This window comes from Nomascus leucogenys, chromosome 15, assembly GCF_006542625.1.
Source record: "Nomascus leucogenys isolate Asia chromosome 15, Asia_NLE_v1, whole genome shotgun sequence".
NCBI classification, from domain to species: domain Eukaryota; kingdom Metazoa; phylum Chordata; class Mammalia; order Primates; family Hylobatidae; genus Nomascus; species Nomascus leucogenys.
In genome coordinates, this window is record NC_044395.1 from 64,667,880 (window position 1) to 64,692,194 (window position 24,315).

At 46.9% G+C, this 24,315-nt stretch overlaps 1 protein-coding gene and 1 non-coding gene across 11 annotated transcripts in view; both read left to right on the forward strand.

Annotated features, from left to right (window-relative positions):
* NUMA1 (nuclear mitotic apparatus protein 1) overlaps positions 1–24,315 on the forward strand; it is an 81,216-nt gene that overhangs the window by 20,774 nt on the left and 36,127 nt on the right. For 2 of the 10 annotated variants that reach the window (XM_030829554.1, XM_030829563.1), the window contains exon 1: positions 22,020–22,198. The exons of 3 other annotated variants lie outside the window; for them this stretch is intronic. The gene's annotated coding sequence lies outside the window, so the exon portion shown is untranslated. Of the gene's footprint in view, positions 1–21,168; positions 21,333–21,629; positions 21,711–22,019; positions 22,199–22,446; positions 22,553–22,675; positions 22,782–23,279; positions 23,371–24,315 lie in introns of those variants that run through there. 5 more of the 10 variants (XM_030829555.1, XM_030829560.1, XM_030829559.1 and 2 more) reach the window with 5 other exon arrangements.
* On the forward strand, positions 15,191–15,297 carry LOC115830501. Its single transcript, XR_004026055.1, has one exon. It is a non-coding gene; the product is annotated as a U6 spliceosomal RNA (small nuclear RNA).

Here is a 24,315-nt window from a genome sequence, read left to right on the forward strand (position 1 = left end):
AGTATGACCCCAGGATAGACCTGTTTTGTTGTCACTGAGTTGGTTGGTTGGTTTGTCTGTTGTATTTTTCATATGTTTCGCCATGTTGGCCAGACTGGTCTCGAACTCCTAGCCCGAAGTGATCAACCCGCCTCGGCCCTCCAGAGTGCCGGGACCACAGGCGTGAGCCACCACATCCAGCCCCCAGATTGCTTCTGGCCTCCGTGGTATACCTCCCAGACGGGGTGGTCGGGCAGAGGCGCTCCTCACTTCCCAGACCGGGCGGCCAGGCAGAGACGCTCCTCACTTCTTCCCAGATGGGGCGGCCGGGCAGAGGTGCTCCTCACTTCTTCCCAGACGGGGCGGCCGGGCAGAGGTGCTCCTCATTTCTTCCCAGACGGGGCGGCCGGGCAGAGGCGCTCCTCACTTCCCAGACGATGGGTGGCCGGGCAGAGGCGCTCCCCACTTCTCAGACGATGGGTGGCCGGGCCGAGGTGCTCCTCACTTCCCAGACGAGGTGGCCAGGCAGAGGCGCTCCTCACTTCTTCCCGGACGGGGCGGCCGGGCAGAGGCGCTCCTCACTTCCCAGACGGGGCGGCCGGGCAGAGGTGCTCCTCACTTCCCAGACAATGGGTGGCCGGGCAGAGGCGCTCCTCACTTCCCAGACGGGGCGGTCGGGCAGAGGCGCTCCTCACTTCCCAGACGATGGGTGGCTGGGCAGAGGCGCTCCTCACTTCCCAGACGAGGTGGCCGGGCAGAGGCGCTCCTCACTTCTTCCCAGACGGAGTGGCCGGGCAGAGGCGCTCCTCACTTCTTCCCGGACGGGGCGGCCGGGAAGAGGCGCTCCTCACTTCCCAGACGAGGCGGCCGGGCAGAGGTGCTCCTCACTTCTTCCCAGACGGGGCGGCCGGGCAGAGGCGCTCCTCACTTCTTCCCAGACGGGGCAGCCGGGCAGAGGCGCTCCTCACTTCCCAGACGGGGCGACCGGGCAGAGGCGGTCCTCACTTCCCAGACGGGGCGGCCGGGCAGAGGCGCTCCCCACTCTTCCCAGACGGGGCAGCCAGGCAGAGTCGCTCCTCACCTCCCAGATGGGGTGGCCGGGCAGAGGCGCTCCTCACTTCTTCCCAGACAGGGCGGCCAGGCAGAGGCGCTCCTCACTTCCCAGACGATGGGTGGCCGGGCAGAGGCGCCCCTCACTTCCCAGACGATGGGTGGCCGGGCAGAGGCGCTCCTCACTTCCCAGACAGGGCGGCCGGGCAGAGGCGCTCCTCACTTCCCAGACGGGGCAGCCGGGCAGAGGCGCTCCTCACTTCCCAGACGATGGGTGGCCGGGCAGAGGCACTCCTCACTTCCCAGACGATGGGTGGCCGGGCAGAGGCGCTCCTCACTTCCCAGACGGGGCGGCCAGGCAGAGGCGCTCCTCACTTCCCAGACGGGGCGGCCGGGCAGAGGTGCTCCTCACTTCCCAGACGATGGGTGGCCGGGCAGAGGCGCTCCTCACTTCCCAGACGGGGCGGCCGGGCAGAGGAGCTCCTCACTTCCCAGACGATGGGTGGCCGGGCAGAGGCGCTCCTCACTCCCCAGACGAGGTGGCCGGGCACAGGCGCTCTTCACTTCTTCCCGGACGGGGCGGCCGGGCAGAGGCGCTCCTCACTTCTTCCCGGACGGGGCGGCCGGGCAGAGGCGCTGCTCACTTCTTCCCAGATGGGGCGGCCGGGCAGAGGCGCTCCTCACTTCTTCCCGGACGAGGCGGCCGGACAGAGGCGGTCCTCACTTCCCAGACGGGGCGGCCGGGCAGAGGCGCTCCCCACTTCTTCCCAGACGGGGCAGCCGGGCAGAGTCGCTCCTCACCTCCCAGACGGGGCGGCCGGCAGAGGCGCTCCTCACTTCTTCCCAGACAGGGCGGCCAGGCAGAGGCGCTCCTCACTTCCCAGACGATGGGTGGCCGGGCAGAGGCGCTCCTCACCTCCCAGACGATGGGTGGCCGGGCAGAGGCGCTCCTCACTTCCCAGACGATGGGTGGCCGGGCAGAGATGCTCCTCACCTCCCAGACGATGGGTGGCCGGGCAGAGGCGCTCTTCACCTCCCAGACGATGGGTGGCCGGGCAGAGGCCTCCCCCCGAGGGGCCAGAGGCGCTCCTCACCTCCCAGACGATGGGTGGCCGGGCAGAGGCGCTCCTCACCTCCCAGACGGGGCGGCGGCCGGGCAGGGGCTGCAATCCCAGCACCCTGGTAGGCCAAGGCAGGCGGCTGGGAGGCGGAGGCTGCTGCGAGCCAAGACCACGCCACCGCACTCCAGCCCGGGCCACACGGAGCACCGAGTGAGCGAGACTCCGCCCGCAGTCCCAGCACTTCGGGAGGCCGAGGGGGTCAGGAGCCGGAGAGTAGCGTGGCCAACATGGCGAAACGGGACCTGCAACCAAAGGAGAAAAAGGAGGCTGGCGAGCGCTGGCAGTCCCAGGCAGTCCGCAGTGCGGGGCAGCAGCGAGCCGAGTAGATTACATGCAGCGTGGGTCACAGAGGGAAAGAAAAAGAAAGAAAGAGAGAGAGAGAGAGAGAGAGAGAGAGAGAGAAAGGAAGGAAGGAAGGAAGGAAGGACGGAAGGCTTCATTAGTTTTTAACTCTTGTTTTTTTTGTGTGTGATTTTTGTTTTTTCGACATGGAGTCTCACTCTGTCTCCCAGGCTGGAATGCGGTGGCACAATGGCGGTTCACCACGGCCTTGGCCTCCCAGGCTCAAGCAGTCCTCCCACCTTAGCCTCCTGAGTATCTGGGACTACAGGTGCATGCCACCACAACTGGCTATTTTTCTAATTTTTGTAGAGACGGAATCTCGCCACGTTGCCCAGGTTGGTCTCGAACTCCTGGGCTCTAACAGCAAGCAGTCCACCCACTTCAGCCTCCCAAAGTACTGGGATTACAGGTGTGAGTCACTGTGCTCAGTCAAGTTATTGTTTCTGTTTAGACCCCAGTAGTAAATATTTTAGGCTTTGCAGACCATGTAGTTGTAACTACTCACCTCTGCCATTGGAGAACAAAAGCAGCCATAGACAATACTTAAATGAATGGGCATGGCTATGTTTTAGTAAAACCTGATTTACAAAATATGGGCTGCTAACTTATAGGCCATAGTTTGCTGGCTGCTGGTAGGGGGAATTACACTTGACAGAAAGAGGCCTAGTTTTGATGGGAAATTGTTAAAAAACAGCTTTGATGTCTGCTACTTACTGGTTGTGTCACTCTAGCATCTCTGAACCCTCATGTTTAAAATCAAAATGGTAATACCTTTCATAAGAAATAAGAATGAACAGTTGCACATGTGAGGAGATGTTTAACTTTTCTGGAAATAAGATATAAATTAAAACAATAATATATTCTATCTTATATATTGGTAAAATTTATTGGTAGAAGTGTGTAGATGGGAATTTTTATCCTCTGTTGGTGAGATTATAAACTAGTACACAGTTTCAGATGGTAATCTGGGAATATCTGTTGACATTTAAAATACACAAGCTTTTCAACCCATTAATTCTAATTATTGGTATATATCCTAGAGAAATATTAGCTTGTGTGTAAAATTAGAGATGTGCTGCCAGTGTTATCAATACAGCATTCTTTGACATGGCAAAACACTGTGAACAACTTAAATGTCTAGATGTAGCAAAATGGGAAAATAAAGTTGTGGCACATTCTTACATAGGATTTTGTAAGCTTTTAAAAGTTTAAGGAATTGCCAGCCATGATAGCTCACACCTGTAATCCCAGCACTTTGGGAGGGCAAGGTGGGCGGATTACTTGAGCCTAGGAGTTTGAGAACAGTTTGGGCAACATGGTGAAATCCCATCTCTACAAATAAATTAGCTGGGTATGGTGGTGCACACCTGTAGTCCCAGCTACCAGGAGGCTGAGGTGGGAGGATCACCTGAGCCCAGGTGGTCAAGGTTGCAGTGAGCCATGATGGTGCCACTGCACTCCAGCCTGGGCGACAGAGTGAGACTTTGTCTCAAAAGAAATTAATTAAAAATGTGAGTAATCTATTATATGCTGGTATGGAAACATGTCAAATAAATTTTTACGTGAAAAGGGCAAGTTGCAGAACATATTATATGGTATGATTACAGGTATGTAGACCAAACACACATACCTGTATGTGAATATATACCTGTATGTGTACATGCTTAGGAAAAATCCGAAAGATTGTACAACAGACTTCTAAAACAGTGGTCACTTCTGAGCTGGGGGGTGTCACTGGCAAATGTGGGTTGAGGCTTAATGAAGAGGGAGTTTTATATTTTACTCTAGATACCTCTGTATTATATTATTTCACAGTGATAATGTATTCTTTCTCCTTCCCAATTGTTTGGAGAGCTCCTGGGCCTGTCTGCACTTGCCAGGGTTAGGAGTGTGACAAAGTAGCCAGCTGTGCTCACATCAGTTGAGTTGGAAGCAGCTGCTGAGACCAGAACAGGGAGCACATGTAAGGGGAGGAGGGGAATAGCATGTGCAAGTGACTGAGAGAGGCAGCCAAGACAGGCCATTTCCAATTTACCAACATTAACTATCACATGTCTTGCCTTGACATTCTCCAAGTTACTTTGCTGTCTGTCATCACACTGGACCCTGAGAATGATTCTCTGAGCAAGGGAGGTAGGGATGATGATAAGACTGGGAGTAATCAAAACATGGGACAACAAGGAAAGTATGTGTGTAGAAATAGTTTTTTTTCTTTCACTTGAAATATGTCAAGGATACTCATTACAGCATTATTTGAAATGGTAACATTGAAAATAGCCATTCCCTCAACAGAAAAATATGTGAACATGTTATGGATACTCCTTATATGGACTTTTATGTAGCTTTTTAAAAGTATGAGTTAGAATTTTAGTTATTGACGCTTGGGGAGATGTTGATAAATTATTAGATGAGATAAGTTGCAGAGCAACGTGTAAAGTTTAAACCTAGTTTTCTAAAAACAGAGAACAACAAAACCCTTTCCAATATATTTGTATTTATGTTTTTGGGGGGCACAAAAATATGTTACCATTTCTCATCTTGTAGGAGGCCTTGGAGAGGAATGGAAAGGGGCTGGGAGATTACTAATTTTGTCTTTTATCTAACTTTGTATTGCTTCACTGGTTTTGAAGAACAAGGAAACAAACTCGTATAAGCAAGAAATGAAGTTTCCTAAACTTAATTAATTAATCATCTTAATTAATGAATTTTTTTTTTTTTGAGATGGAGTTTTGCTCTTGTTGCCCAGGCTGGAGTGCAGTGGTGTGATCTTGGCTTACTGCAACCTCCACCTCCTGGGTTCAAGTGATTCTTCTGCCTCAGCCTCCCTAGTAGCTGGGATTACAGGCACCTGCTACCATGCCCAGCTATTTTTTTTTTTTTTTAATAGTGACAGGGTTTCACTATGTTGGCCAGGCTGTTCTCGAACTCCTGACCTCAGGTGATCCACCTGCCTCAGCCTCCCAAAGCGCTGGGATTACAGGCGTGAGCCACCGCACCCAGCTCAGTTTTTTTTTTTTTTTTTAAAATGGAGTCTCGCCCTGTTTCCCAGGCTGGAGTGCAGTGGTGCAATCTTGGCTCACTGCAACCCCCACTTCCCGGGTTCAAGCAATTCTCATGCCTCAGCCTCCCAAGTAGCTGGGAATACAGATACCTGCCACCATGCCCAACTGATTTTTGTATTTTTAGTAGAGATGGGGTTTCACCATGTTGGCCAGGCTGGTCTGGAACTCCTGACCTCAAGTGATCCACCTGCCTCAGCCTTCCAAAGTGCTGGTATTATAGGCATGAGCCACCGTGCCCGGGTTTAATTGATTTTTAAAAATTAACTTTTATTATTTTTTAGTGAGTTAATGAAGTAAAGAAATATGAAAGTCAAAATAGAGTTTTAATATGGAATTAATATGTAAATCTTTTGGATTTAAAGGAGGCATCTGGGTAGTAGCAAGAGAATGAGCATTCAAGGAACCAGCTTTGTAATTGTAGTTATCAACTTTCTGATGTTTGAGCTTTAATTTAGTAAGGTTATTTAATAACTTAAATGAAGGCTTTAGTGTCCTTATCTCTAAAACAAAGAGCTTGTACAAGGAGATGTGCTTCACAAGTCTGTTATCCCACAACTGAGCTACCTTTTGAGATTAGAATATTATATTTCCTTTGTTTTAAAATGCTTTCTTTCTTTTTTTTTTTTTTTGCTTTTTTATATTTTAACACTGAAATTGGAATTTATTTTACAATTGATAGTATCTTTCAATTGTCACTGGCCATTTTTTTTTTACATTTTTGTTATCTCTGAAATTGAGATATCTCATCATTGATGATGTAGGATAGCTCCATTTTCAATGCCATTTTTGTTTTCATTAACAAAAATCTTCACCCTTTCCTGGGCTTCTGTTACTTCCAATCCTGTCAGATTCTTTCACATCACTAAGACATTCTGGATTGGGACAATTGGGTGGATATATTATTTGAGTGTGCAAGAATTTTGTACATCCTTATGTAACTGGTAGATGTCCTATATGTAGCTACTGTTTGAGAAATTGAGTAAAAAATGTGACATATCCAACTTAGTGTTCCGAGTTTGATTATCAGTTTTGCTTGCTTTTTTTTTTTTTTTTTTTTTTTTTTTTAAGAGATGGGATCTTGGCCAGGCGCGATGGCTCATGCCAGTAATCCCAGCAGTTTGGGAGGCTGAGGCAGGCAGATCACAAGGTCAGGAGTTCAAGACCAGCCTGGCCAACATAGTGAAACCCCGTCTATACTAAAAATACAAAAATTTGCTGGGGGTGGTGGTAGACACCTGGAATCCCAGCTACTTGGCAGGTTGAGGCAGGAGAATCGCTTGAAACTGGAAGGCAGAGGTTGCAGTGAGCCAAGATCACACCACTGCACTCCAGCCTGGGCAACAAGAGTTAAAACTCCAACTCAAAAAAAAAAAAAAAAAAAAAAGATGGGATCTTGCTGTGTCACTCAGACTGGGTACAGTGGCACAATCATAGCTCACTGAAGCCTCAAACTCCTGAGCTCAAGTGATCCTCCAGCCTCAGCCTCCTGAGTAGCTGAGACTTCAGGCATGCCACCATACCTGGCTAATTTTTTTTTATTTGTTGTTGTTTCTCTTGAGACAGAGTCTCACTCTGTCACCCAGGCTGGAGTGAAGTGGTATGATCTCAGCTCACTGCAGCCTCCACCTTCCAGGTTCAAGCACTTCTTGTGCCTCAGCCTCCTGAGTAGCTGGGATTATAGGCATGCACCACCACACCTGGCTAATTGTGTGTGTATGTGTGTATGTGTGTGTGTGTGTGTGTGTGTATTTTTATTAGAGACGAGATTTTAGCATGTTGGCCAGGCTGGTCTCAAACTCCTGGCCTCAGGTAATCTGTCTGCCTTGGCCTCTCGAAGTGCTAAGATTACAGGCGTAAGCCACCGTGCCCAGTTTTTTTTTTTTTTTTTGAGAGATGGGGGTCTTGCTTTGTCACCCAGGCTGGTCTTGAACTCCTGGGCTCAAGTGATCCTCCCATCTCAGCCTCCTGAGCCGCTGGGATTACAAGTGCAAGCCTCCGGACCTGGCTTGCCTGGTATTTAATAATTACAGTATGACATATGTACAGAAAAGTACACAAAGTTTACAACTCAAAGACTTGCCACAAGGTGAACACACCTGTGTTACTAGCACCTACATCAAGAAGCAGAACATTACCAGCATACCATTAGCCCCTTCCCAGTCACTATCCCCCTATTGTTTTATTTTTAAATGTAGTGAAAGTATACATAGGGATGATGACTCTTGGTTCATAAGTGAATGGCTCATGTTATCTCAGGTGAGTCTTCTGGAAAGGGAGGAGCCAGAAAACCGTGGTTACATCGTGGCCCAGTTGCTTTTTAGCTGTATGACCTTAGGCAAGGTAAATTTAACTTTTCTGGACTTCATTCCTCTTTGGTAAAGTGAAAATAATAATGCCCTCACCTTAAAGGGCTGTTGTGAGGTTCATCTGACATTATTGGTAAACAGGAAATACCTTGTAAATGGGAAACACTTTGTTAGTTGTAAAGAGCCATACACAAATAATAATCATTTTTGTTGAGAGCTGTGGAATCTCAAGCAGAAGAGAAAATGATGATCCCCAAATCTATTCTCTTTATCACCTTTGCTGTCTCATTTTTTTTGTTGACATTGGTGTCACTGTCTTTCTGTTAAATTCTCCCAAAATAAAAATAATATAAAGGTCCTAACAGGAATCCCCAGAGATCTGGAATTTCTCCTAAAGTGTTTTACTTCTTCTCTTAATGCTGATGCCCGCTAGATCTGTGCAAGGCAGAGACCTTGGTAAATCAACAAACTTCAATCACAAATGAGTACATCACCCATTTACAGGCCTTACAAGCAAGCATGATCTTCTCATAGACACTCTTCTGAATTTATTCACTGTTCCAAATGGAGCCCAGATCCATATCTCTAACCCCAAATCATATTTTTCATTAGTTACTGATTATTTCTAACTGTACATCCAGTAGATATCTCACGTCTAAGACCTAACTCTCAAACTGCTTGCCAATATAGCAAGACGGTTTAGATTTTGGGCTTGGAGTGGGACAGTCTTCAGTTTGAATCTTAATTCTGCTACTTATTAGCCTCATAATCTTTGCTAATAAAGATCATGACAGTTGCTTAACATCGTGAAAGATTTATTCTATAAGTCGAGGGTATTAATAGTATTTGCTTGATAGGGGTGATACTATGCTCAAATGAATGGAAATTGTTATTGTTACTCTTACATTCTTTTTTTTTTTTTTTTGAGATGGAGTTTTGCTCTTGTTTCCCAGGGTGGATTGCAATTGTGTGATCTTGGCTAACTGCAACCTCCACCTCCTGGGTTTGAGCAATTCTTCTGCCTCAGCCTCCCGAGTAGCTGGGATTACAGGTGCCTGCCACCGTGCCTGGCTAATTTTTTTTGTATTTTTAGTGGAGACAGGGTTTCACCATGTTGGCCAGGCTGGTCTCGAACTCCTGGCCTCAAGTGACCCACCTGCCTCGACCTCCCAAAGTGCTGGGATTACAAACGTGAGCCACTGTGCCCAGCCACTCTTACATTCTTATCTTGCTTTTTGGCACACATGTTCATCTATTTGTTCACTCAAGCTGGGAAATTTAGAGGTGCTTCAAGAATTTTCCTTTTCTCATTCTTCATTTATACAGTTGTCCCTCAGTACCTGTGAGGTATTGGTTCCAGGACTTCACACAGATACCAAAATCCTTGGATGCTCAAGTCTCTATATAAAATGGTATAATATTAGCATATAACCTACACACATCCTTCCTATAGTTTAAATCATCTTTGGGTTACTTATATAATGCAATGTAAATACTATGTAAATAGTTGTTACATTGTATTGTTTAGAATAATGACAAGAAAAAATGTTTATACATCTTCAGTACAGATGCTTTTTTTTCCCCCAAAATGTTTTTCATCTCAGGTTGGTTGAATCCACACATGTGGAACCCATGGATACAGAGGGCCTACTGTAATTGGTTGTCAGGGCCTATGATAAATAGTTCTCAAAGCTATTGTTGCATCTTTATTGTCATTGCCTTACTTCAGACATACATTACTTCTTGCTTGTAACAGACAATGGTTTTTGCACTGCATTCTGTAAAGTTTTACAGAACTATAGAACTGACTTAAGAACCAGGGGGAAGCAGAGGGAACAAGTCTCCAAATATCCCTTACTTCAAACTGTCTTCTTCTATGTGTCCTGGGGTTCTATATAAAGGTTACCTTTAAATAGAGTTCATTTAAAATATATAGTTTGGAACCTTTCATTCATTCAAGAAGTATTTACCAAGCACTTATGCTGTGCCAGCCATTGTGCTGATTTCTAAGAATTCAGTGGTGAGCACACAGTTTGTGATTTCCTGGAACTTAAGGCAGTAAGAGAAAGATAAATTAATAAAATACAAAAAGGTGTAATTAGGAACTATGGGCTGGGCACAGTGGCTCATACCTGTTATCCCAGTGCTCTGGGAGGCCAAGGTGGGAGCTTCACTTTAGTTCAGGAGTTCGAGACCAGCTTGGACAACATAGCAAGATCCTGTCTCTACAAAAATTAAAAAAAAAAAAATAGCCAGGTGTGGTGGCATGTGCCTGATAAAGTGCTATTATTATTCCCATTTTACAGCTGGGGAAAATTAAGGCACAGAGAGAGTAAATAACTTGCCCAAGGTTGCAGAGCTATTAAGCTATAAACCCAGAATTTGTATTAGGTTGTCTTAAGTTCAGACCTCTTAATCTTAGCCATTATGCTGTATTGCCTTCCTACTTTGTCTTACCATTCCAGTCTGTACTTTATACAGTTTCCCTTCTGAAACATAGCCCTGATCATGCTGTTCCCCTTTACCCTCTTCCTTTAGAAACCTTGATTGTCTTTTCATCATCTACAATTTCTTAGCATGAGGCAAGTGCCTCACAATTTAATATTACTTACCCTTTTTTTTTTTGAGACGGAGTCTTCCTCTGTCACCAGACTGGAGTGCAGTGGCATGATCCCGGCTCACTGCAACCTCCACCTCCTGGGTTCAAATGATTCTCCTGCCTCAGCCTCCTGAGTAGCTGGGATTACAGGCATGCGACCACACCCAGCTAATTTTTGTATTTTTAGTAGAGACGGGGTTTCACCATGTTGGCCAGGATGGTCTCAATCTCCTGACCTCATGATCCACCTGCCTTGGCCTCCCAAAGTGCTGGGATTACAGGCGTGAGCCACCGCCCCTGGCCTTGCTTATTACCCTTCTTATCATCTGATGCACCTCCCTAAAACTGCATGCCATTGTTCAACTGTAATATGCTCTGTCTTTGCACGTGCTGTTTTCTCTGCCTAGAATGCTCCTTTTTTACTTTTTGATGAAACTCTACTTATCCTGCTCATATTTTAATATCTAGCTTAAATGTCACTTCCTCTATAAAGCATTCCCCATCATCCCATCCTGAGTTAGTCCCTCACAGCTCCTTTAAACCAATACCTACTCTTATTTTCTCATTCCGAAGTCTTTCCATGAAAGCAAGAATCTTAGTGTTCTCTTTAGCTCCCCACCTTTCCCACACCCCTATATGCTAAGAGCATTGTCTCTACATCTGTAATGCCTTTCAGATCCACCTGTTTTAGTTCCTACTGCCCCTGCCCTGGCAGTGCAGTTTTCTCTCTACCTCTACAGCTGCCACCTAAGTCTATTTTCTGCCTCTGGCCTCCCTGTTGTGCTAGAGTCATCTTTTCAAAAAGCACAAGTAGTATACCATTCTCCTGCCCAGGACTCTTCAGTGCCTCCCACTTCTCTTCAGTAAGTCACCCTGGGTTGTTGGTCCCCACTAGCCTTGCTTGTGTTGTCTTACCTTCCTTTCGGCACACCCCAAGCCCATGTTCTTTGGCTTCATATTATGGTTACAGATGTGTCTCTTCCTTTACAAGATTATAAACTCAAGTTTAAAGATTTACCCTTGGGCCAGGCACAGTGGCTCACACCTGTAATCCCAGCACTTTGGGAGGCCAAGGTGGGCTGATCGCTTGAGCTCAGGAGTTTGAGACCAGCTTAGGCAACATGGCAAAACCCCATCTCTACAAAGAGTACAAAACTAGCCGGGCATGGTCCTGCACACCGGTAGCCCCAGCTACTTGGGAGGCTGAGGTGGGGAGGATCACTTGAGGCTGGGAGGCGGAGGTTGCAGTGAGCTGAGATTGCACCACTGCACTCCAGCCTGGGCAACAGAGTGAGACCCTGTCTCAAAAAAAAAAATCTTTGAATTCCTAGCACAGTATGTAGGATGTTTATATCATGTTTATAGTCGAATATCCCTGATTAAATTTCATTAATTCTAAGTAAAGAGTAACATACCTTATGTATTTTGGAGAATATGTTTTGATATAAAGAAAGAGCTTTTCCTTAAAAGGGATAAATTTCAGTTAGTAGGAAAATTGCTTATGTGAAATTTTGTACTTCTCAGTGATGCCAGATACATAGGATTTATTTTCTCTAATGGTGATCAAGTTATTTATTAGCATCTTTAAAAGTGTGGATAGGACAGCACGGTGGCTCACACCTTTTAATTCCAACACTTTGGGAGGTCAATGCAGGCGGATCGCTTGAGCCCAGGTGTTCAAAACCAGCCTAGGCAACATAGCGAGACTTCATCGCTACTAAAAATTAAAAATAGCCAGGCATGGTGGCGCATGCCTGTTGTAGCAGCAGCTACTTGTAAGGCTGAGGCGGGAGGATCACTTGAGCCCAGAAGTTTGAGGTTGCAGTGAGCTATGATTGTGCCACTGCGCTCCAGCCTGGGTGACAGAGCAAGACCCTGTCTCAAAAAAAAAAAAAAAAAAAAAGGTGGGTATATATCTGGTGCCATTTAGACACCTGCATTGCCCTTTTCATGAGCTGTGGCAGAAGCAGTATGAACAATGAATGCAGAAATGCTTTGTATACATAAAGACCTATACTGATGAGAAAGAGGATGTAGCTGAGATGTGCTGGAGAGAGCACTGGATTTAGAAGACGTCTCTTTGAGTTCTGGCTCTGCAGCCTTACCAGTCAACCTTGAGGCAGGTATTTTCTTCTTACTGAGCCTTAGGTTCCTAATTGATAAAATTGGAATAAACCTTGCCTCTTAGGGTTCTTTTGGGAAGATTAATTGAGATGTGAGACACAGCCTTCCTTAAAAATCCTGAAATTTGTTCAAATCCCTAGCACAATATGTATTTTAGGATTTTATCATGCCCATGTTAGACACCATTCCCACTTATTTCACGTATTAGTAACATATTGACAAGTTGGTTCTTGAGGCAATCTGTCTTCCTGTTTAGAACTCATATTCATGTTTGTTCATTTCTATCAGTGACTAAAGGCATTCTGATGTGGAAAAAGGAAAAGTGGACCTGGAACCAGAAAGACAGGGGTCTCAGTGCTGTGTAGGACAGGGATGATAAAGTAGAGAGGTGGGGAGGAGAAGGGGTGAAGACCTAGGTATAGAAAGCTACTTTTCTTTAGTCTGTTTAGACAGATGTAGTTATAAATTGCATTTTGTGGCTTTTATTTATGAAAAGCTGCCTTGTAGTTCCTTGAGTGTGGCTCCAATCACCTTTCATGGTATGCCATGCTAAGTTGGTACTACCAGTTTCCAAGGACCTCCTCCTTTCAACAGAGTATTAATGAAGCATCCACATGTGCCTTGCTTTGGGGATGGGTCCTAATAGGGTAACACACAATGTGCCTGTTTCTAGGAGATTTGCTATTTTTTGGAAAGAACACCCTAACTAGTGATGTTTTGACCAGATTCTGAGGAGACAAGTTCTACTACAAGATTTGTTGCTGAGAATGGTATCCTGTGGAAAGAATCATGGGAATTTTTGGAAGTGGAAAGGTACCTTATATTTTTAGAGACCGAGTCTCACTCTGTTGCCCAGGCTAGAGTGCAGTGGCATGATCATAGCTCACTGTAACCTCAAACTCCTGGGCTCAAGTGATCCTCCCACCTCAGCCTCCCAGGTTGCCAGGACTGCAGGCACACACCACCATGCCCAGCCAATTTTCTTTTTTTGATATATATCTATTTATCTATCTATCTATAGATAGATAGATGGATAGGCAAATATATATATATATATATATATTTTTTTTTTGAGACAGGGTCTCACTATGTTGCCCACGCTGGTCTCAAATTCCTTGGCTCAAGTGATCCTCCCATCTTGGCCTCCAAAAGTGCTGAGATTACAAGCATGAACAACTGTGCCTGGCCCTGAAAAGGTACTTTAGAGCTGATCCGACCCTAGCTTCTCAGTAATTTGCCTCTGACTTGCATTAAGCCACGTAGCTAGTAAGTGACCCATCACCCCTCCAGGGGCTTTCAACACCAGATCTACTATGTTTTCTACCACTATGGAGGTTCAGGTTCTTTCACATTTCTTATAATAGTTCTGTGTTTGTGAGCAAACATTGTGCTAGATATGTTGATATGTTGCCTGTAGGGACAGAGCCATTTTACTCCTCTGTGACAGTGAAACAGGGTGGAGAGGTTCTTAGCTGTTTTGTAGAAAGGCCTTCTTGAGAGAGAACTGAGTGGGCCTGTTGGATGTTATAATGAATCCTCTCTGGGTTTTGATTTGCCCTCTGCTTTTCTTCCCAGGAAGACTCAGGCTTACCAACACTGCCTCATTAATCAGCCACTATCCTCTGAAGAGGTAGAATGAGGCCATGGTAAATAAGCTCAAGGTCAGGCTCCTGAAACGGCAGTCCTTGCCTTTAGCACCAGCATTTCCTTCCAACCTCCCCCTCTCACCCTTGAGATACTGCCAACGTTCCTCCTAGTAGAAGACTTTTCTTGGTGCTTGCTGTTTTCAGAGGAGTTTTGGCCCTTTAATGTTTGTAAAGCTCTCGGATCCTCAGAAAAAAATTCTTTAGTGATTAGTTTTGAAATTGGAGCTGTTTGATTATTTTGATTAAGAAGTTGATTTTCGGCCTGGCGCGGTGGCTCACTCCTGTAATCCCAGCACTTTGGGAGGCCCAAGCAGGTGGATCACCTGAGGTCAGAAGTTCAAGCCCAGCCTGGCCAACATGGTGAAAACTCATCTCTACTAAAAATAAAAAAAATTAGACCGGCGTGTTGGCTGGCGCCTGTAATCCCAGCTACTCAGGAGGCTGAGGTAGGAGAATCGCTTTAACCTGGCAGGTGGAGGTTGCAGTGAGCTGAGGTCGTGCCATTGCACTCCAGCCTGGGCAACAAGAGCAAAACTGTCTCAAAAAATAAAAAAAGTTGATTTTCATGAGGAAAAGCACACGGCTTCTTTGATTTGCTGAGAATATGCTAGCTTTTATTCATTCACTCAATGATTGTCTATTTAACAGCTGTAGAGAGTAATGTAGGCTGGCTGGGTGCAGTGGCTCATGCCTGTTATCCCAGCTACTTGGGAGGCTGAGGTACAAGAATCACATGAATCCGGGAGGCAGAGGTTGCAGTGAGCTGAGATCGCACTACTGCACCCCAACTTGGGCGACAGAGCGAGACTCCATCTCAAAAAAAAAAAAAAAAAAAAGAGAGAATAATATAGGGACAAGGTAGACAACTTACTACTTACATGACTAGACCATGTAAGTCACCTAATTCCTGAGCCTCAGATTTCCTCATTTTTAAAACTGCCCAGTGCTTGGTTCGGCAGCATGTATACTAAAATTGGAACAAAATAAAATAAAATAGGAATGATACAGAGATTAGCATGGCCCCTGTGCAAGGATGACATGCAAATTTGTGAAGAGTTCCATATTTTTTAAAATTTTATTAAAAAAATAAAATAAACAAAACTGCCCAATACAATGCCTTCTAGTCTTTTCTCTGTCACTTATGTCCTGGCATAATAAAGACTATCATTATCGTTGCTGTTACTGTTGTAATTCGTAGCTAATCCAGAGCCTGTCCCCTGCGGTCATCTTGTCTAATCCTCAGGACAAACTGTAACTTTATAGACCTGCCTGGCAGAGTGGAGGGTTTGGGTAAGGGAATAACGATTCTAGAAGCTAGAACTCTAGAAGCTGCAGGTCATGGAGGGCCTTGAGTGCCAGGCTAATTGTTTGTGTTAGAATCATCCCATGGGGATGACTGGGGACTTGAACTCTCCTAGTATTTATTTGTTTTTGTTTTTTGAGACGTGTCTTGCTCTGTTGCCCAGGCTAGAGTGCAGTGGCATGATCATAGCTCACTATAACCTCAAACTCCTGGACTCAGGCAATCCTCCCACCTCAGCCTCCTGAGTAGCTAGGACTACAGGCGCACACCACCATGTCTGGCTAATTCTTTTATTTTTTGTAGAGTTGGGGATGTCGCTATGTTACCCAGGCTGGTCTTGAACTCCTGAGCTCAAATTATCCTCCCACCTTGGCCTCCCAAAGTTCTGGGATTATAGGCATGAGCCACCACACCCAGCTCCAATCTTTCTTTGTTTAAACTTTCAAAAATGATAATATAAGTCCTGGTGCGATGGCACGTGCATGTAGTCCCAGCTTCTCGGGAGGCTGAGGCAGGAGGATCACCTGACCCTTTGAAATAACCTTTGTGCTCCTAACCAGTCACCACCCCACTCCAACCTCTATCTGAACTCTACTGAAATTTATTTATTTATTTTAATTTAAAATTCTTTTTTTTTTTTCTTTTTTTGCGATGGAGTCCCACTCTGTCACCCAGACTGGAGTGCAACGGCACAATCTCAGCTCACTGCAACCTCCACCTCCCGGATTCAAGTGATTCTCTTGCCTCAGCCTCCTAAGTAGCTGAGATTACAGGCTCCTGCCACCACACTCAGCTAATTTTTGTATTTTTAGTAGACATGGGATTTTGTCACATTGGACAGGTTGGTCTTGAACTCTTGAGCTCAAACAATCTGCCCACCTCGACCTCCCAAAGTTCTGGGATTAAGGCATGAGCCACTGTGCCCAGCCCTCCCTACTGAATTTAAAGTAATTTCCTTCCTTCCTTCCCTTCCTTCTCTCTTTTCCTTCCTTTGTTCCTTTCTCTCTATCTCTCTGTCCCTCTCCCCGCTGTCCACCCCTTTCTTTTCTTCTCTTTTTCTTTCTTTTTTTGAGGCGGAGTTTCACCCTTGTTGCCCAGGGTGGAGTGCAATGGCACGATCTCGGCTCACCGCAACCTCCGCCTCCCGAGTTCAAGCGATTCTCCTGCCTCAGCCTCCTGAATAGCTGGGATTACAGGCATGTGCCACCACACCCAGCTAATTTTGTATTTTTAGTAGAGATGGGGCTTCTCCATGTTGGTCAGGTTGATCTCGAACTCCCGACCTCAGGTGATCTGCCTGCCTTGGCCTCCCAAAGTGCTGGGATTACAGGCGTAAGCCACCGTGCCCAGCCCTTCTTCTCTTTTTCTAGAAAGGTTTTATCACTCCTTTCACACTCTTCTGAGGACAGTAAGAATCAGGCAGGAGCCATGTGGCTGCCTGCTGCTTGTCTAGGCTGTGAGAGGGGCTGTGGAAATTCTGCTGCTGCCACAGGAGGGAGGAAGAGGAGGGAAAGGCTGGCGAAACTGGCCAGGCTCCTTGGGCTGTCCTGAAGAGCTGGCCCAGAAACTTGGCAGCAGAGGGGTTCTAGGGGAAGGTTCAGCCTCTTGGAAGCTGCACAGCTGGAAGCTGTTGCCTTGAGTTTAGAGCAAGGGGCCAGGCTGGGGAGACCCCTTGTACGCTTTGAGACAGTATCAATTCTATCTGGGCTAGGAAGCTTCAGGGCTGACCCATTGCCATATGTGGCCAGGGCAGTTTTAGCAGGCCTCCCTCCTATTTTCACCGTATACATTTTCTGGAGCATTGATAATGCCAGTCTTTAAGTTTGGCCAGGCCTGTGATGGCTCATGCCTGTAATCCTAGCACTTTGGGAGGCTGAAGCAGGCACATCGCTTGAGCCCAGGAGTTTGAGACCAGCCCGGGCAACATGGTGAAACTCTGTCTCTACAAAAAAATACAAAAATTAGTTAGGAGTGGTGGCACGCACCTGTAGTCCCAACTACTCCGGAGGCCGAGGTGGGAGGATTGTTTGAGCCCAGGAGGCTGAGGCTGCAGTGAGCCATGATTGTGCCACTTGCACTCAAGCCTGGGTGACAGAGTGAGACTCTGTCTCAAGAAAACAAAAACAAAACAAAAACCCAAACAATTATGTTTGCCACTTTGCTTTTCTGTAAACGTTTTGGTATCTGCTTTGCCTTTGCTTTCATGGTGCTCCTTTGGATAAGAACTTCCATTTCTACTAATAGCGATTGCTAACTACAGACTACAAATGATACAGTGGGAATAGCCTACAGGGCCTGGAAGAAGCAGCGGGGTGATGGGGAGCCTACAGCAATGAGCCTCGGTCTGACCCCCACCCCCACCTCATCCCAACCACCCACCATAGTCATTCTCTGGTGGCCAGAAAGTTGAATTTGTAAACCTGATATCCAGATGTAGTATGGAGAAGCAGATTTAAGGAGCCCTAGTGTGCTAGGTGTTATGCGGGATCACAGAGAGAGAGAGGTGGAACTGGTTATGCCCTTGAGGAATTTCCTTCTAGATTTGAAGATTTGCATGCATATACACATAAGTGCCAAGAGTAGGAGGTGGTTACATTTTTCTTATCACCAGCATAATACAAGATTATTAAAAATAAATGCAAGGCCAGGCACAGTGGCTCACACCTGTAATCCAGCACTTGGGAGCCCGAGGTGGGCGGGTCACGAGGTCAGGAGTTCGAGACAAGCCTGGCCAACATGGTCAAACCCCATCTCTACTAAAAATACAAAAATCAGCTGGGCATGGTGGCAGGTGCCTGTAATCTCAGCTACTTGGTAGGCTGTGGCAGGAGAATCGTTTGAACCTGGGAGGCGGAGGTTGCATTGAGCTGAGATCATGCCATTGTACTCCAGCCTGGGTGACAGGGCAAGACTCCATCTCAAAAAAAAAAGCGAACACACAGCATAGAAAGTCCCCAAGTGAATGTTCCCTACAATCTAACTCCTCCCCCAAAGTAATCCCTGTTAACTGTTAAATATTTGAGGAGTTGGGAATATTAAATCAAATATATTAAATATTTGAGCTGGACCCTAAAGTAAAATCTGGAGAGGCAGGCTGATGGGAAGAAGGCAGACAGACAGAGGATCCAGTCTCCTGCTCCAGGCAGAATACCCTCTCTGGCTTCCCAAACAATTGGTGAGCCAACTTCTGCTTGGACACCTTGGTGACAAGGGACCAAAATGCCAAGTAGGAATTAGTCTGCAGGAAGCATCCATCCATGCCTTACATGCTAGCCAGTGTGTTGGACATCTTATAGGTGTTATTGAATTAATTTTCATCACTTTATAACAGGTGTCTTTATTCTTATTTTACAAATAGGGATACCAAGGTTCAGAAGTTTCTTGCCAATGTCAAATAGTTAGCAGCATGTGGTAGAGACTTCTGCCATTTACTTGCTATGTGATCTTGGCAAATTATTTAATCTCGTGGCTCAATATCCTCCTCTCTAAAGTTGGGTGATAATGGTACCTACTTCATTAAGGGAGTTTTTAAGATTAATGAGTTTGTACATATTAGGTCAGTAGAATAGTGTCGGGTACATAGTATGCACTCAGTAAGCATTAGCTACTATATGTCTTTCTGTCTGTCTATCTATCTTTCCATTTATTTGTGTATTTATTGAGACAGAGTCTTGCTCTGGCACCCAGGCTGGAGTGCAGTGGCATGATCTCTGCTCATTCCGAGTTCAGGCAATTCTCCCACCTTAGCCTCCTGAGTAGCTGGGACTTTGACACTAAAAAAGACACTAATTTGTTTCTAAATCATGAAGTTTTACTGGTTATCTTATATGTAAAACATTTTAGCCTATATATTATAAACTGTAGCCAATGATTGTGACCTCTATAGTATAGCCCCTAGTAGAAAAAGACAAAGACAACTCTGGGCCAGGTGTGGTGGTTCATGCCTGTATCCCAGGGCTTTGGGAGAAGCATAGAATTTTTAGAGAAGAATTTAAAATAATGCTGTGCCTAGGCAACATAGTGAGAGCCTGTCTCTACAGAGAAAAAAAAAAAAAAATTAGCCAGGCATGGTGGCACACACCTGTACTTCCACTGCTTGGGAGGCTGAGGCAGGTGGATCACTTGATCCCAGAAGTTTGAGGTTATAGTGAGTTATGATCTTGCCACTGCACTCCAGCCTGGGTGACAGAGTGAGACCCTGCCTTTAAAAAAAAAAAAAAAAAAAAGAACTCAGCATGGCTAATTTTTTGTTTTTGTTTTTTTGTATGGTTTTTTGTATTTTTTTGGTAGAAACAGGGTTTCGCCATGGTGCCCAGGCTGGCCTCTCAAAGTGCTGGGATTACAGGCATGAGCCACCGTGCCCCACCAGCTACTATTTATTATACTCTGTTTTCTCTCTTGTTCTGACATCCTGTCATCTCCTCAGTTTAATTCTGCATATCATCCCTCATACTTTCCTCCCCTGTACAGCTCCTCTCTCTGCCTCCTATCAGTTCTTTACCCTGTCTCCACAATGTCTCTCACTGCAGCTTCCACCTGGGTTCAAGTGATCTTGATCAGCCTTCCGAGTAGCTAGAACTATAGGTGCGGGCCACCACACCCGGCTAATTTTTTATTCATGAAATTTTTTGTAGAGATGGGATCTCCCTATGTTGCCCAGGCTGGTCTCAAACTCTAGGACTCCAGTGGTCCACCCAAAGTGCTGGGATTACAGGTGTGAGCCATCATGCCAAGCCCCCTTTCCATTCTTTCTTACCTTACCCTCTTGTGTGCCCTCATTACCTGTCTCCTGACTGTGCAGCCTCCTGACTCACCTCATTGCTGCTAGTCTCATTCAGGTATATATCAGAATAAACTTGGGGCACAGTTTTTATCATACCACAGCTCTGTGTTAATAACAAACAAACTTACAAATCTTTGATTCCTTGGTTTGAGGTTCAAGATTCTCCTAGCTCTCTGACCCCACCTCACTCTTCAAGCCTTTTCTCCCACTGCTTCCATGCCACCTCACTCTTCAAGCCTTTTCTCCCACTGCTTCCATGCCTCCTCTCTGCTTTCTCTTCCTCCCCACACCTCTCTGTTTCCATCTGGTGAAATGCTACCTGTGTGTTTCAAGGTCCAAATTAAAATGGCACTTCATTTTCCTAATCCTTCCCTACTCTAAACTGGTTAGAATTTTTCTTTACAGCTTTTATGGAAGTTAGCACACCAGTTTGAAATTAATCTTCAAGTCACATTTCTTATCTCCTGTGAATTACAACCTACCTCAGTGCGGATGCTGGGCTTAATTCATCTTTGTATACTTCCTAGAGTTTCCTATAGGAGTGCCTTACACATAGTAGGTGGTCAGTAAATGTTTGTGGCATAAGATTGGGGGTGCCTGTTGACCATCATCTGGTGGGCTTCCCTTTCAACCTTGGTGAAGTTCGCTATTCAGTGGGGGGAAATGCTGTGGTTTTGTCTTCTAAGAGTCAGACATCTTTTGTTTTCAGCCATGTAGGAGAAGCAGAGCCTACAAGTCCCGGTGCCTGCGTCTGTTAAGGGCTGCAGCCAGTGCCTGGCGTACTCGGTCTCGTGCCTTGGCCCCTCAGCCCCTCCCCACAAATGCTCAGCGGAACAGGGGATTAGGTTCTGGCAGCACAGCTGGGATTTTGGCGGCCATTCCACAGCCGACAATAGCACGCAGCACAGGACAGCGCAGGCCTGTACTCCAGGGCCAGAATCTGCCTGGGCTTCTTGTTTGGGTGGCGGAGGGGGAGGAGCGGGCACAGCACGGCATCCTGGCCTTGCCACGCAGAAGGTATGGGCTGGAGAGATTCCCTCGGGGAATGGACTTAGTGGGTGGCCGTGTCCCAGAGCAGGGCAGGCGGTGCCTATGGAAGGTGGCAAGGCGCTTTGTGTGTGAGTGGCATGGTTGTGCTTAAAGACACAGCCTGCCCTGGGGCCGGCAGGAAGCTGCCCCCGATCAAAGGGCCTGCATGTTGCTTGTTCTTCAAAGCCTCTGTTCCCGGGTCTTCCTCCTTGCCCTGCGGTCCGCCAGGCAGGGGCTGATCTAATTATCAGGACAGCCCTTGTCCTACCCTTCCATTGCTGTTAAATAGAGATGGACAGATTATTACTGCTGCCTTAAACTCTGGGTGGAAAACAGAGCGAAAGGGGAGTGTCCGGTTGATCCCAGGTTTGTCAGGCAGGCCACCGTGAGATGTGTTTTGTGTGTTTGTGCCACAGTTTGCCTTGGCTCTTGCTGCTGTTGGAGTTCAGTAATTTTGCCTGCCTGCTTGTGTCTTCACCTACAACCCGCCGCCCCCATTCGTCCTGCTTTTCTTGTTCGTGGACCAAGCCTCCAGCCTTCCCCTTTGCAGCCCCTCCTCTCCAGTGCACCCCCTCCCTCTGGGCCCCACCCCCACTGAGAGTCCCCTGCTTGCTGTTGCTCCCAGATCTGGGAAGCTTGCTGTGCCTTTAAAGAAAGCAGACTCCTGGCTGTGACGCACTTCTGGCTGTCAGCCAGGAAGATCGCTCCTGCCAGGCAGACTGAGAAGAAAACCAACAACTTTTCTTTTGTGTGTGGGGTTACTTTCCACTGGCCCCCCCTTCCTCCTCTTCTTTCAAGATTTAAATGCTAATGGCGGATTAAAACCTGTAGATACGTTTGGCTTTAGGAGTCTGGTAAGGCCCCCCCGCACCGAGACTTTTTCTCCCTCACTCTTTCTCTGGGTTTTTGTTCAAACATGGACGAGGGGGTGGGGTGGATTCTCCCCCCTCACCTCCCTTTCCTGCGCCATCCTTAAAGGGGAGGGAGAGAAGAGGGAGAGCAAGTAAACATACTCAGAAACAGGCGCTGTGGAGCAGAGCTTGCCAACATCCGGGAGTTGGCGCCTTTCAGAGCAAAGGGTTGCTTTCTTTCCCCCTTGCGTAGATGTCAGCATGTTTTTGTTCAGAGAAGGAAAGCGTGTGCGCCTGCACGTTGAGCTATAGAGACAGCTCAGGAGAGGGCTTCACCATTTCTGCGTGAGGCCATGGGTGTGTGCGCGGTGGTGGGCAGTGAAAAGTTCATTTTGTCAGCTGGTAGGGACCAGGGTGTGTGAATGTAGTGGTCGGGGCCCAGGTCAGTGTGTGTGTGTGTGTATGTACGCGCCCCAGTACAATACATGGCTGCAGGCCTGGTCGCAGGTCTGGTTCCTGATTGCACCTCTTTTGCCATCACCCTGATCTGGACCCTCCAGAGCATGGGGAGAAGGAGCAGACATCTGTAAGCCACTTTTGAAGAAACCGGAGAATCTTGGTTTCCTCTGCAATCCCTCCCTTGTTTCTCTCCAGGGCTTTGGGGTTCTGTGCCAAACTCTAGGCTACAAAGGTGGGGTGGTCTGTGTGAAGAGGAGGAGGCCTCAGCCCAAGCTACTCCCTTTAGATGGACCAAACTGGTTTGCCCCGACCTCAGGAAACTCTTTGGACTTGGACCAGACGGTCTACCCAGGGCTCCCCAGGAATTGAGAAAGATTGTTTTTCTCTGTATGGCGTCTCTTGGAGCCACTGGTCCTTTTGCCTTTTATCTTCTCAGAGGCAGAGGATGTACCAGCAAAGTATTTCCTATGCTGTTTTTATAGCTTATTAGCCTAGGGCAAGGTGGCTTGGCCCCTCTGGGGTAACCTGCCAGGTGAGATCTGGGTGTTTGCTTGCATGTGCCTCCTGACCTAACCGTCCCAGAGTTGGAGGAGGAGGAGCCCCAAGATCAGGGTTTTCACTCTTTGGATGTGGGTGTCTCTCAGATGGGGAGTATCTTTCTAAGAAAGGGGTACAGAGCATGGAATTCTTAGGCTACAGGCAGGCAGAGTCTCAGGGTAAGTGGTGGTAAATTTTGCAAGTGAGCACTGGCGCACAGATGGGGCAGCCATTTCCTTTGTGAGCTGTGAGGCTGTAGGCCTTTGGAACTATCAGGTGGAGAAGGGGGTGGGGTTCTGGGAAGGACCCTTTGGGGTGGGAGCTTGTGTGGGCTTTGGGCCCTGAAATTCTGGGAGTGGGAATTAGCACTAAGAGAATGAGGGTTCAGCAGGAGCAGGGGCCCATGAGCTGAGAGATTGGTATAGTTTAACAACTCTCTGGGACCAAAGGTCACTTTGGTGTTATCTTGAGGTAGGTCTGGTGTTCCCTTGATGGGCAGTAAGTGGCTAAGAGGCAGTCTCAAAGGAGCTGGCACACAGGCCAGGTGGGGTAAGGAGAGCAATGCTGCTGCAGCTCAGACCCTCTGGCCTTTGGCCTATCACTTGTTCTGTACTTAAAACTGAAGCTTTTTCAGAACAGACTCCAGAGCTCAGCAACTTGACCCTCTGGTCCTGCTTCTTGCGTCTGAGCAGGTGGTTTACATTAGCCTCAGCCCTGGTAGGAAATCATGGCTAGGCTTTAACTCTTTAAGGTCCAGAGAGGGTACAGGCAGAGTGGCTGCGTGTCTCTTTAGTGTCACTTTCCTTATCTTGATATTTATTTTCTGGAAACAGAGGGGTTACTGTAAATGTGGGAATTGGTCCTGACGTGGGGGAGCTGCATTGTGTCGGTTTGGGAAATGTAAAAAGGATGCAGGGCCTTAAGTTTATAACGCAATTGCTTCTGTGTCCTTGGTTACTTCTTGAGACTAGGGAAAAGAGAGGGTGCCTTACCAGCTCGGTGAGCCCTCTGTTCTAGATTCTGGGGGAGTTTCTTTCTCAGAGAATCAGGTAGATGGGAACTCCAAAGGTGCCCTCAGAGGGCCTGGCCTTTTGTTTCTTTGTTTATTGAGTGAGGGTTGTGGG